This window comes from Galeopterus variegatus, unplaced genomic scaffold, assembly GCF_000696425.1.
Source record: "Galeopterus variegatus unplaced genomic scaffold, G_variegatus-3.0.2 Scaffold3943, whole genome shotgun sequence".
In the NCBI taxonomy this organism is placed as follows: Eukaryota; Metazoa; Chordata; class Mammalia; order Dermoptera; family Cynocephalidae; genus Galeopterus; species Galeopterus variegatus.
This window is the reverse complement of record NW_007730054.1, coordinates 157,825-170,976: the sequence shown is the minus strand read 5'-3', so window position 1 is coordinate 170,976 and position 13,152 is coordinate 157,825.

The window sequence follows — 13,152 nt, the reverse complement described above, 5'->3', positions numbered from 1 at the left end:
ATGTCCCCCCAAAACTCACTGAAGCTTAATTGTGTCCCCCAACCTTTATGTATTAGAAACTTAGCCTCCACTGTGCCTGTTAAGAGGGTAGGAAATCCTGTTATGGTAATTGAAAGGTGGAGATTTAAAGAGGTGATTAAATTGTAGGACAGTGCCGTAGTGAATGGATTAAAAATGGTGGTCAGGGTGTGGTTCTGAGGGCTTTAAGAGAAGAGGAGAGTCTGTCTCTCTCTGCTGTCTCTGCTTTCACCATCTTGCAATGTGAGACCCCTGGGTCACTGTCACCACCACCAGATGGACTTTGGACTTCCCAGCCTCAGAAACTGTAAGCAATAAAATTTCATTTTCTTTATAAATCACCCAGTTCAGTGTACTTTGCTATAAGCAACAAAAACAGACTAATACACTGCCCTTTGGTTTGTGGATTAGCAGCTGTTAGAATGAAAAAGATTCAGAGGCTTGTTTGACTCAACACAACTCAAAACACTAATGTAAACTTAGGTCTCATTAAAGGAGGGGTAGTGTCCACACTAGGGGAGGTCATGGTTCCACTCTAAACCCTTCTACTGGTCTGCATTTAGGTATCATTTCTAAGGGAGCCTTTGACAATAGTTAATCTTATACAATTGCCTTTAAAAGATCCTTAAAGACCCTAAACATGTCTTAGTCAGTTTTGTAGACTTCACCTAACAAAATGCTTCCTCCGGAATGGAACTGGAACTAACAAGTGCCTGAAAGAGAGAGACTGGGATGGTGATCGAGTCAGATACACGTCGTGTGGAGGATGGTTAAAAGGACACAGGTGGGGCACTTTAAATACATGAAGGGCTGCTATGTGGCAAGGGGGCCAGATGTATTTCACATGTGATTAGAGGACAGAACTAACAGTAAGTGCTGTGAATGCTGCAGATGCTACAGGAGAATGGGCTTTGGATCAACACGAAGTAAAGGGTTTTTTTTCAGTTACAGGGTTATTTAAAAATGGAAATGGCTGTCTGCTGAGGTGCAATATGCCCTGCTGCTGAAGATGCCAGAGCAGGGTCTAGACAACCCAAGGTGATGTGCTGTCAGATGTTCTTTACAGTTCCTCCCAGCCTTGGGCTCTGATGGTGATGATGGCTGAGGCTCCAGCACTGAGGTCTTGTTGCAATGCCTTGCCTAGGGGCTTCCTTGCCCTTCTTCCTTGGCACTCACCTCTATTGTCAATTTCTTAGCAATATATGACTGTCCATGGAAACTAAACTTCAGCAGATTATTAAAGCATTTCTCCTCTCTTGCTTGTCCTGGAAAATTAATTTCACTAAACAGTGTATGTTAAATATTCCCCCACCCCACCCCAATCTAGTATGGTTTACAGACAATAGGCAACATCATGTCGTGCCCAATAAGATCAACAGAGTTCAAATCCTTGCTCCAGCACTTGCAAGTATGGCAGTTTTCTTAACTGCTCCACCCCTCATTTTCCTGAACCCTAAAATAAAGCCAATAATATCATGCGTCTCAGCAGTACTACGGAGAATTCAGCGACAGTGCACGCAAGGTGCTTGAGCACAGGGCTTGAAGTGCACGTGGTAGATGCTCCTTGAATGGTATAACTATGTCTGTTGTTAATAAAAGAGGCAAATTTCTTTAAGGTGCTTTGCTGTAAGAAGACAGTACCATTTCTAGACATCTCTTTCCTGAGGCTAGCTGTATTAGGATTCTGCCCTGATGGTAAGGAAGAAACATCACTGGCAGTGAATAGCCAATTTAGAAGCAGAATGGATATGAGGTAAACTGAAATGTTACCCCCTGCCGGCTTTTTGAAATGCAGATTCATCAATCTCTTTGATGTCCCTAGCCACTTCCAAAGAACATCTTTCAGCATATTATTTGCTTTCTTAACCACATCACTTTTCACTGAGTTCAACATTCCTGTAGGATTCAAAGGATCTTGGTACATTCTTCCAAAATGAATTCAGAAGGTAAGTCAAAGACAGGGGAAAACATCTTTGAATAGGATCCAGGTTCAGACTGGGGGTGGGAGGAAGTGGAGGGGGTGCTTTGTGACTCAAAAGGCTAACAGTAAATCCAGCCTCGGGATTTCCGTGTGCCAGTCGACTCTGCCACTGGCCTGATGACTAACCCTAGCCAAGCAACCCACCCAGCTCCTTTGTCTAAATAAGGGGACATGATGGCTCTGTGAGCCTTCTGAAGGGCAAAGGCAGGGACTACACAGGGATCAGAGGGTCTCCATGGGAAAGCAGGAATTAAAGGAGTCATCACTTTTTGGTCTTCTGTTAACCTCCCTTGCTGTCTTGGGGAGTCCACAGTAATAGTAGAATATTTTTCCTTTTACAATTAAGCACTCCAAAGAATGCATTTTCAAATTTATAATCAAAACTCAGTGCAAAGCAGGTTTACTGTGCACTAATGACTTCAGTCCACTATATTACTTGCACTACTGGCTTGTGTGCAGTAAGACAGAACACTCTCACATGCAGCAGGCTACATGAAACCAGTTTATTACTTACACAAAGGCAGCAAGGAAAAACAGAAGCCTAGTATTCACGGTGAGCCGGTCCCTCAAGTCTCAGGAAGGCTGCCCGAGACAGATGGAGTCTCTTCTGCATATGGCCTCCTTGCTCGGCAGCTGAGGGACCCTGGAAAGCAGCCCATCCTAGGTTATGTACCCCAGGAGCAACATGACATGTTGGGCTAAAATGTTGAAGAATATTCTGCTTCTGTGGGAGCCTGGATCAGAGCCCAGACTGTTCCAGCCAGTCCCTCCTTATCTCAAGGTGTTGAATTCACAGCACATTCTACAGTTATTCTTGAGAACTACAAATGAGAAAGGGGAAAAACTGGGTGAGTCCAAAGCCACCTGGAGAGCTGTCCTGCACCCAGATGCAAAATCACTCATCAGTGGTCCTGATAATACCTGTTTTTTAAATCTCTAATACTGTGTTGGCAACATTGAGGTATAATCCTCTGCTCATGTGTCTGTCTTCTTACTAGACTGCAGGCTCCTTAAGGATAGGAACTGGCTCATTCATTTTGTACCCCAAGCATGGTAGAAATGTGCATCAGACACTACACACTGGCTTACTTAACTATATTAAATCCTTCTTGCAGAAACCAATATTCTATGCTGGAGGCTGGAAAGCTAACATTAGGGTTGTTATACAGACTCCCCAAGAGTCAAGATACATGTTTAAGCCAGCTTCCACCATGCAGACTCACCCAAGAAGAGGAGAAGAACACAGAATCGTGAGGCAGAGCCCTGCTCCTGCTGACAAGCAAGCACAGTCATGACACACGTGGCTCTTCTGCAGCAGTGAGAGTCTCAGTTTCCAGGGTCTGGCTACATGGGTGTCAGCCTAGAACCTGGGCTTCCAGCTCTTTCATTTTGGAAGCACCTAATTGCCTATATTAAACAGATTTCTCATGAAATTATCTTAATTGGATTCTGTTACCTGCAGTTGAACTCTTATTTGGGGCTCATCAAATGTTTGTCACATGAACACATTGAGTGAACTTTGGTTCCACCCACAAGACCCATCTTAAAGCACTCACTCACACCTGGGCTCCTGAAGTCACCTGTTGGTTCTCAGAGTGAATGATTCATTAACCAGTAAGAAAATTTTTTTCAGAAATGCCTCTATTCTAGAATGCAGCAAAAAGAAAAAAAATCGCTATAAAACACCACTTGGAAAGAGTAGTGGCTTTTTTTCTTTTTAAAAAAATCTTACCATTATCTAGAAAACCCATAAAGTGGCTTATTTTTGTCACTTAGTTCCAATTAAAATTGAGTGCTGCTGTATTTTCTAAATGACCACAAAACTGCAGGCGAGAAAAGATTGTTTATTCAAGTTCTACATTCTGAAATAAATGGCCTGTGTGATGTGGGGGAACTAGCAGAATTATTAGAGTGAGGAATTTCTTCAGTCCCCAGATTTGGGTCAGCACATATTTCAGAACACATATTTAAAATACTGTTTATTCTTGTGAATCCCATTAAAAAACCTTCAAAACCCTTGCACTTCTCTGGATAAACTTAAGGCTTGGACAGTGAGAATCAGCCTGAACATTCTGAGACAGGGATGGGCTCCTATGTGTGCCACTAAGCCAGGAGGCAAAGAGCTGTCCTCCCAGTTGCTTTGGTGTGCAAGCAGCAGTTGGACTCCTGGGCTAAACATTTTTGTGAAATTACTGTCTTCTTGTAACTGAGGTGTCCTAGCCTGAGGTCTTTCCACCTGAAAACTGCCCTCTCCTTCAGTAATGCTGTGCTTTTGAGTCAAGGCTGGATGACCAGTGCTATCCCAGTTTAGTCAAGGATGAAGTAGGCTTGCCCAAGAGGTTTCTATGATGGATTGATGTGTTGACTGATGAGGAGACCTGAGGTCTAAAAGGAGACTGGAAGAGAGCTGACCTGCCTTACAGGAGAGGGGAGGATTAGTGAACCCTTTCTACAATCATGAAACAATTAGTGGTGTTCCTAGGAGATCTCACTCTGTTGTAACTCAGTGTGATGCTGTACTGGAAAAAATAATAATGCAAGTGCTGAGCCTGACATAATGCCCCAGCTTGCCTGGACCCCATGTCTCCTCATTTTGAGAGAAAGCATCCATTCCTTCTCTCTTTCACTCTTAGCCACAGCAGATATTTAGTGAGAGCCTATTATGTGCTCTCAGCATGGACGGCACTGGATATTCCTGGGTGAACGGAAGACAGAATAGTCATTGCTGTCGTGGTGATTACAATCAAGTGGGGTGGAGCCAACAACAAACAAAATAAACATAGAAAATTGCAAATCCTGAGAAGTACCTGCAGGAAAGACAGGCGCCTTTGGGAGGGAAGAATGAAGGAGAGGACACATTTGCCACTTCTCTTCTGGGAGACAGCACCAGTGTCATCTGGCTGTTGAGAGACAGTGGAGGTGGACAGAGTAGGGACAGGGCTGGTTCTGTTGTCGGGTCAAGCTAGGAGGGGATGCAGAGAGGATTTTATTCCCTCTCTGTGAATGACATCCCATTGCTGTGACTTTCCCAGGACTACCTGGGGATGATTAATGGAGCTTGACAGGATTATTATTATTATTATTATTTGTCTTTTTTGTGACCGGTAAGGGGATCACAACCCTCAGTCTGGTGTCACCCACACCGTGCTCAGCCAGTGAGTGCACCGGTCATCCGTATATAGGATCGGAACCTGGGGCGGGAGCATCACTGCGCTCCCAGTGCCGCACTCTCCCGAGCGCACCACGGGGCCAGCCCTTGACAGGATTATTTTTGATGCCAGAGATAAAAATTGTAACTAAAAATGTCTTAAATATTAAAGGAATTTGGAAACTAAGATACAGGGTGATTCCAAGAGTGGTTCAGAGACTCCAGGAAGAAACTTACCATCGGAAACCCAGGAACTTCCCATCTTCTCACTCTCCATCCTCAGCACCTCGGAACTTTCTACTTCAATGGCTTTTTGAGATATTTTCCTAAACAATGACAGTTTCTTCTCTACAATAAAATTAACAACAGTTGTTAAATAAATTTCAGCATTAAATTATTTAGTGAAAACTTGTTATTAGCCTTCATTTAACTTTTACCTCTTTGATAGGCTTAGTATACAATGTTATCTTCTTTTTTTTTTTTTTCTTCCTTTTTGTCTTTTTTCGTGACTGGTAACGGGATCGCAACCCTCGGTGTCACGTCCGTACGGCGACTGGCAATGGGATCCTAACCCTCAGTGTCGCGCCCGCACCGCGCTCAGCCAGTGAGCGGACCGGTCTCTATGTGGGATCTGAACCCTCGGCGGGAGCGCCGCAGTGCTCCCAAGCGCCGCACTCAACCGAGTGCACCACCGGGCCGGCCCAATGTTATCTTCTTAATGATAATAATAATGAAAGATCAGTGATGCTTCCCACGTTTATTTAAAGCACTGAAGTGTCTATTATCACACAGCTCTGCTCAACTGATACTGTCTACACAGTCTGCACCAGAATGCAGGATTTTGCAGGGAATAGTCCCAGCCATTGTCTGCTCCCCTTTTATTCCACCCCAACTTCATCTCCTATCACAAGGAGCTTCACACATGGACGTATGGACACACTAACCCACACATCCCAACTCCAGTCACTGGCTCTACGAAGATCAGCCCATAGTCACTGGTGCGCTTTGGGGTGTTCCTACCGGTGGTGCAGCCTGCTCTTAAAAGAAGAAACCCAGGAAAGAGACCCACACAGACCCTGGAAGCAGGCTTGGGCCATTTGGGCACAGACAGATCTGCAATCCTAGGTACCTAGAGGCAGAGCCACACACTGTGTCTTTAATGAGCCCTAGGCACTCTCGCCCTTGTGGGCCCCTTCTTCCATATAAAATATCAAAACTTATATCTTACACTGTGTTGATATAAAAACAAATATATTAATACTGCATAGGGTATGTTTTCAACTTAAAAGTGCATTTTTTCCTTCTGATTTTAAAGGAAATTAAGTGATTTCTGTGACCCCTAACAGCATCATGGGCACATGGATAGATAGATCCACCTGCCTGGAGCTTAGTCTAGAAGAGTTAGCAGATGAAATGATTTTGGAAAAGCCAAAATAATAAAGGGAAAAGCTGCAACAAACAATAAGAGAATTTACTAAAGAAGCAGTTTACAAAATCAGCATACAAACCTCAATAGCCTTTGCATATACACAAAAAGGCCACTTAGAAGATACGAAAGAAAAGATAATTCTGTTTATAATAATGAGAGAGAAACAGAGAGGGAGAGAGAGAGAAAGAGAAAGAGAGGGAGTCAGAGAGGGAATAAAAACTTAGAAAGAAGTGCAAAACCTTCATAAAGAAAATTATAAAGTGCTCCTGAATGACATGAAAGTAGATTTGAATGAGCAGAAAATCAAATTCTTGGAAGGAAGTCTCAGATAAATTTATTTATAGTTTAACATAATTCCCTTATAAATATCAACACATTAGTTGGTTTTAAAGTCACTTGATTGAAAACACAAGTACAGATATTCAGAAATAACCACAAAAAGGAGCAACAGAAGGAGGGGCAATACTGGATATTGAGATACATTGTAAAGTTCCTATAATTAAAATGGTATAGTACAGGTGCATGCAGAGATAAGCAGATCTATAATACAGAAAAGAAAATCCAGAAATGAACTCAAATACAAATAAAAATTTAGTGCACAATAGAGACAGTATCTCAAGTCAGTTGAGAAAAGATGAACTTTGTCATAAAGTCCTTTAGGATAAATGAAAAGCTATATGAGAAACAAATTGTATCTGTCACACCAGACTACATGTAAATACATCAAAGACATTAATGAAAGAATCTAAAACATACTGAAAAAACCATAAATGTTTCTCCTAAAACCTAGAAGTGGATAAAATTTTACTATTACTCAAAATTCAGAGGCAATAAGAAAAATGATTGATATGTCATTTGACGACATAAAATTTAAAAAGAAGAAAAAAATATTTTCATAGGGCCAAGAGAAACACCACAGGCAAGATAAAATGACAAACTTGCAACAGTTTTTTGCAACCTGTACAACAAAGAAAGAATTAATGACATTTATAGATAAAGAATATCTGGAAATAGGAGAGGAAAAAACCAAAAATCCAATAGAAGAAAAAGTCAAGGGGTATACATATACAGTTCACATAAAAAGAAACATTTGTAGCTCTTAGCCATGTGAAAAAATGCTCAACCTTCCTCACAGTAAGAGGAATGGAAATAAAGCTACTCCAAGATACAATTTCTTACCCATTAGATTGGCAAAAATCTGAAAGTTTGACAATGTATTACATTGCTAATAGAAATGAAATGAGGTATAACCTCCATGGAGAGAAACTTGACAATTCCTGGTAAAATTACATATGCATTTACCCTTTGACCCAGCAATCCCACTTCTACAAATCTGTCTCACATTGGCAAAAATATAAAAAGAAATATGCACCTGGCTATTCATTGTGGCTCTACTTGTAAATACAAAAGACTCAAAATAATTAATGTCTATCACTAAGGCTCTGTTTGAATAAACTATGGTAAGCCCACACAATGGAGTATTATAAATCCCAAGAAGGAATGGGGAATATCTGTATGCATTGTTCTAAAGTGATTTCCAGGATAGTTCATTAAATGAAAAAAGCAAAGTAGAGAAAATGTGTACTGGGTGATATCATTATCTCAGAAAGGGAGTGAGGGTACAAATACCCACACATACACACAGAATTGTTTATATATATGATTTATATATTTTATTTTATTTATCCTTCATTAATGAAGGATAAATGAAAAACAAGCAAAACTTGGAGACTAGGATAAAAGAAATAAGGCTGTGAGCTTGAGTTCTCTGACAACACTTGTTTTGAAGATTTGACCTTGGAATCATCAAGTATTTTTCATGATTTTATTTTCAAAATTAACTGTTAAGAAAGCAATTCTTAAAGAACAAAAACAAACTAAAACAAGTAAACCCAAGTAGATACTGGTTTGTGGCAATACAGAGAGAAACTGTTTTAATTGTCTTTAAAACACAAAACTGACTATCCTTAGTGGGATTTTTCCCTAAAAATACAAAAACTTGCAAACACACACACACACACACACACACAGATTCTTTTCAGTATTCCTATTAATGACAGTACTGTTGGTATTGTTATTCTATGATTCATCCACTGGGAATCCAGTATTTTCAGCATAGGAAAAAAAATATGTAACATAGATTAGATTAAGCAAAAAATGTGTCTTAAATTTGAATTGGAAGTATTAGTGTGACTTCACAATAATTTTATCTTAAAAAAAATATTTACCACTTCTGTTCACTGAAAATAGCTACAAAGGTCAACCCAAGATCAATGAGTACCCTGTAAATTTCCTGAAGAAATGACTGACCTCAGGTGCACAAAATGAACCTAGATCATGTTTTACTATGGAGAAAAGACTCTATCAAAGACTACCCAGGTATCATAAAGACTCAGGAGCCATCCTGAGGAGGTGCTTGCTGGCCAGAGATGGGTTAATGTAAATATCAATAAAGTTAACTGCAATAGATTGAAAGATATCAAATATATTTAAAGCTCTTAGTTCATAATGACTGAAGAAACAAATTCCCTTTGACCAGGGAATTACCTAATTACTTTGAAAACTAGTGAACAAGGGAAAGGTTTGATCATTTAGTCTGACTTTCCTCTGACAGATGCCTCAACCAAATAATTTATGAGAAGCATTTTCTCTTCATAGAAAGATTCCAGGTAATAAATTAAAAGGGAATGATAAAATTACAATATCACCTATTTGCTACTCCTAATGAATTATTATTGTATCTAAGTAATGATTGTCAGTTGCTGCTGACATCACAAAAAGGGAAACACCAGACGTTGAGACATTATATGCCTTGATAGAGGTTGACAGCACCACCTATAAAGTAGACTTGCCAAATAAGTCAAAACTGAATCTGATTGAGCCTCTAGAGCTAACTCATAATAATTTACAGAAAATGCATGGGACAGAGGAGCATGATAAATGACAGCACAAGGATCCAGTTAGCAAATCCCGGCTTCAGGAAATACTACCGGGAAACAACTTGGTTTCTTTGACCGCAAAGAAAAAATGGAAGAGTAAAAGGGAAATAGAATCTGTACATTAAGGGGCCGGCCCGGTGGCACACTGGATAGTGCGCCGCTTGGGAAGCACGGCAGCGCTCCCGTCCGAGGGTTCGGATCCCACGTACAGACCGGCTCCCGCTCACTGGCTGAGCGAGGCGCGGGAGCAACGCCGAGGCTTGCGATCCCGTCGCCGGTCCCCAGTCCGGTACGGGGGCAACACTGAGGGTTGCGATCCGTTGCCGGACACGGAAAAAAGACAAAAAAAAAAAAAAAGAATCTGTACATTAAAAGAGATTTAAAAGACATATCAACCAATTACAACGTATGGAACTTATTTTGATTCTGATTTGAAGATATTTTTAAAACCTTAAAATATAACAATCAGACAATTGAATACAGATATTTAATGATATTAAGAAAGTATTATTATAAGTCATATGAAATCAGAGATTTGGGTGAGGATGAAAACGGGCAGGGGTACAGATGAAGCCAGACTGCCCATGTGTTGAAAACTGTGCATGAAGGTCACTGATATATGGGGCTCATTATACCATCCTCTATACGTTTCATAGGCTAAGTAGTCTGTACCAAAGCTTTTTTGAAAAAGATATTGGATAGTTAATAAAGTGTTAGAAGAGCCAGAGAACCAAAGCATAAGATCCAGCTTGTAGGAACGACTCAAAATTAAGTCTCAGAAAAACTTCAGTGAGGTACACCCTGCAGCCCACCAAGCATCATTAGATTCTTCTGCTCTTGTGGCTACTGAGAGAGAGACAGAAAGAGAAGGAGACAGACAGAGACAGAGAGAGAAGAGGAGATGCATTCTCTCCCCTCCTTCCCTCTCAGGAACTTCTGAGCGAAATTCTGGGGCACGGGCCTCTGGTTATGAGAGCCTTTGCCAAAGCTTCAAGGAAGGTGGGGAAAGTGGGGAAAATGGGCATCTCCTATTTTCTGTTCCAATCACAAGAGGAGGTTTACCTGCCTCATCTCCATCAGTAAGAATCAAAAAAAGAGGAATTCCAAAAATATGGAAAATAATTCAGACACTGAACAGCGAAAACAAAAACAGAAAAAGAAAGATACAACAATCCCAATAATTCCTTGCACTTTCCAAAGGAGAGAGTGGAACCACCGAGGCCCCCAGGGGTGGGAAAGAGAGAGGGGGAGAGGGGATTAGGGAGAAATCTGCAAAGGGCCTCAAAAAAGTGCTTACATTGTGTAATGATCAAACAAACAAATAAAAATGAGCAATGTTTACCCCACTAGCAGGCAACAGCTTCCCTGAGTTTCAGTTTCCTCATTTGTTAAATGATTGACCCATCTCCCAAGACCGTGTGGACCAGAAGCAATACACAGAAGTCACTCCACAGGCTTTGCTTCCTTCTCTCCCGTCTCCCTCCCTTCCTTCCTGTCCTACTTCATTCAGTTCCTACCTCCTTTATGTCCCCAGGACAACACTCTATCTACTTAAGAGACACAAAGTAAATAAAGATTTTTACAACGGAATTGGATTGAATCGGATCCATATTTTCATAAGGAAAAGAAAACTTTCCTTTCCCTTTAGCTGTCCTTAACACACCTGGCTTTGCAGGAAAAGAAATTAGCACTTGGAAATGAACATCTGCCTCAGCCACAGATGAGATATTAAAGTATTCCCACATGCACCAAATCCCCAGCCTTCCATCAGTGTGATGGGAACGTTCATTGCCCAGTAAAGCAATGGACAGAGTCTTTGTTTCACTCGTCAGCACTTCTAATGAAACACACCCCAGGATAAAACAGCCCTGCCATGTTCAGCAGCCTCCTCAGTCAGGTAACCGTTCAGTCTTCGAATGCTATGGACTGGATTGACTCAACCATGGTTAGCTGACATTTATTTCTTCCTGTGCATTCATACCATCAGTCAGAGGGGAAGAGCTCTGTGTCATAAAGGCAACCACAGCTGGGCCGATCCCTCCTGCTGCCAGTCCACATGGTAATTTTGGAAGGGCTCTGGGATATGTGGCCTCGTGACGATAGGAAAGTTTTGTGATTAATGATGATTTTTATCTTTGGACTTCAAAGATTGGCTCACGCAGAGAGTGAGCAATCTATAGGTCAGATATCCTACATCCCCGTCATTTTCTTCCTTAAGTCAGGAATTTAGAGAACTAAACACTGAACAGCTGTAAAAGACATCTATCCCGCAGGCAGAAGGCAGAAAAGCCTGCTTAATGGGCCCCTGAGAGAAATTGTTTAAAATAATGCAACACAATTTCCCCAAGAGTTTGTGCTGAAAAATGAACAAATGGAAAATTTAACACCTGAATGAGAAATATTTTATTCACGAAGCAAGGTTATTCTCTTATTTTTTTTTTTTCTCTTGTAGTTCAGGCATTTTACATTCACTTAAAGAGTCTATCTACCTTTCATTCAGCAATTTAACAAATATTTATTGAGAGTTCTTTATGTATAAGATGTTATGTAGGACCATAGTGTTACAGCGATAAAAATACATGAACCAGCACTCAAGGATTTTAACAGTATAATGTCAACAATGCTAATCGTAGCCTCTAATGCATCTATTAATCTTTACTTTTTACAGTGCTTTAATATGTTCTGGGCATTTAATAATTCTTATAATTTAATGTGATGACTAATTTTTTCAAGATCAGTTTCCCATTTTATTTCACCTCATCTTCTAGTAGATAATGTAAGTTGCTTAGTCCATTGCTTGCCCAGAAAAATAAGCTCAAGAAATAGTAGAACCAGGTACCTGGTGCCATTCAGTACAGTGAACTTAAAACTGTATTTGCATGTTCACATCAGACACGTGTCACATAGCTGCTTTCTATTTTGTGGAGCCAGGTGGTTGCCGTAACACCGTGAAAAATCCACACAGCAGCCACCTGTTTTGTCTTGACCCCATTTCCTATTTCCTTCGCGTGCTCTGATAAAAAGGGTTGGGACTACATACCCGATTTGAGGTTTTCCAACCATCAAGATATTTACCTCGTTCCCTTGTCCCGCAATCATCTACGCAGCCTTCATGTAATGGTCTCCCACACCTGTTCATCACGGAGGGAAAAAATGAAAGCAAATGCTGTTTAAAATCCCTCTCCTTCAACAAGGCCTTCTGTTTTGAAATTCTGAAACAATCCCTGTTGTATTATCTCACCAGCTGTGGTGTTTTATCTCCTAAAGAGAATAGTTGACATCTCAAAGCCAGTGTACTTACAAATGCCATGAATATCTCCCCTAAATCCTATATGATAAATTTCCCTCTGATTGGTAAAGCAGATATCGTACTGTTCAAGAGGCAAAAGGCGAGGCTTTGATGATGCTAAACTAAGCCTCTGTAGGTATCTCATCCCTTCCTCCAGAATTTCACTCTCCGACAACTGGAGTCACGAAAATGGTATAAAATGCAGTCTAGATTATCCACTCCCATTGATTTTTTTTTAACTGATTTTCAGTGATGGGCAAACTAAAATTTACTAACATAGAACACAAAGCAAGATGAACATGTTAAGATACAAATAGGAACATGCTACTTGTATGAATTACAATATGT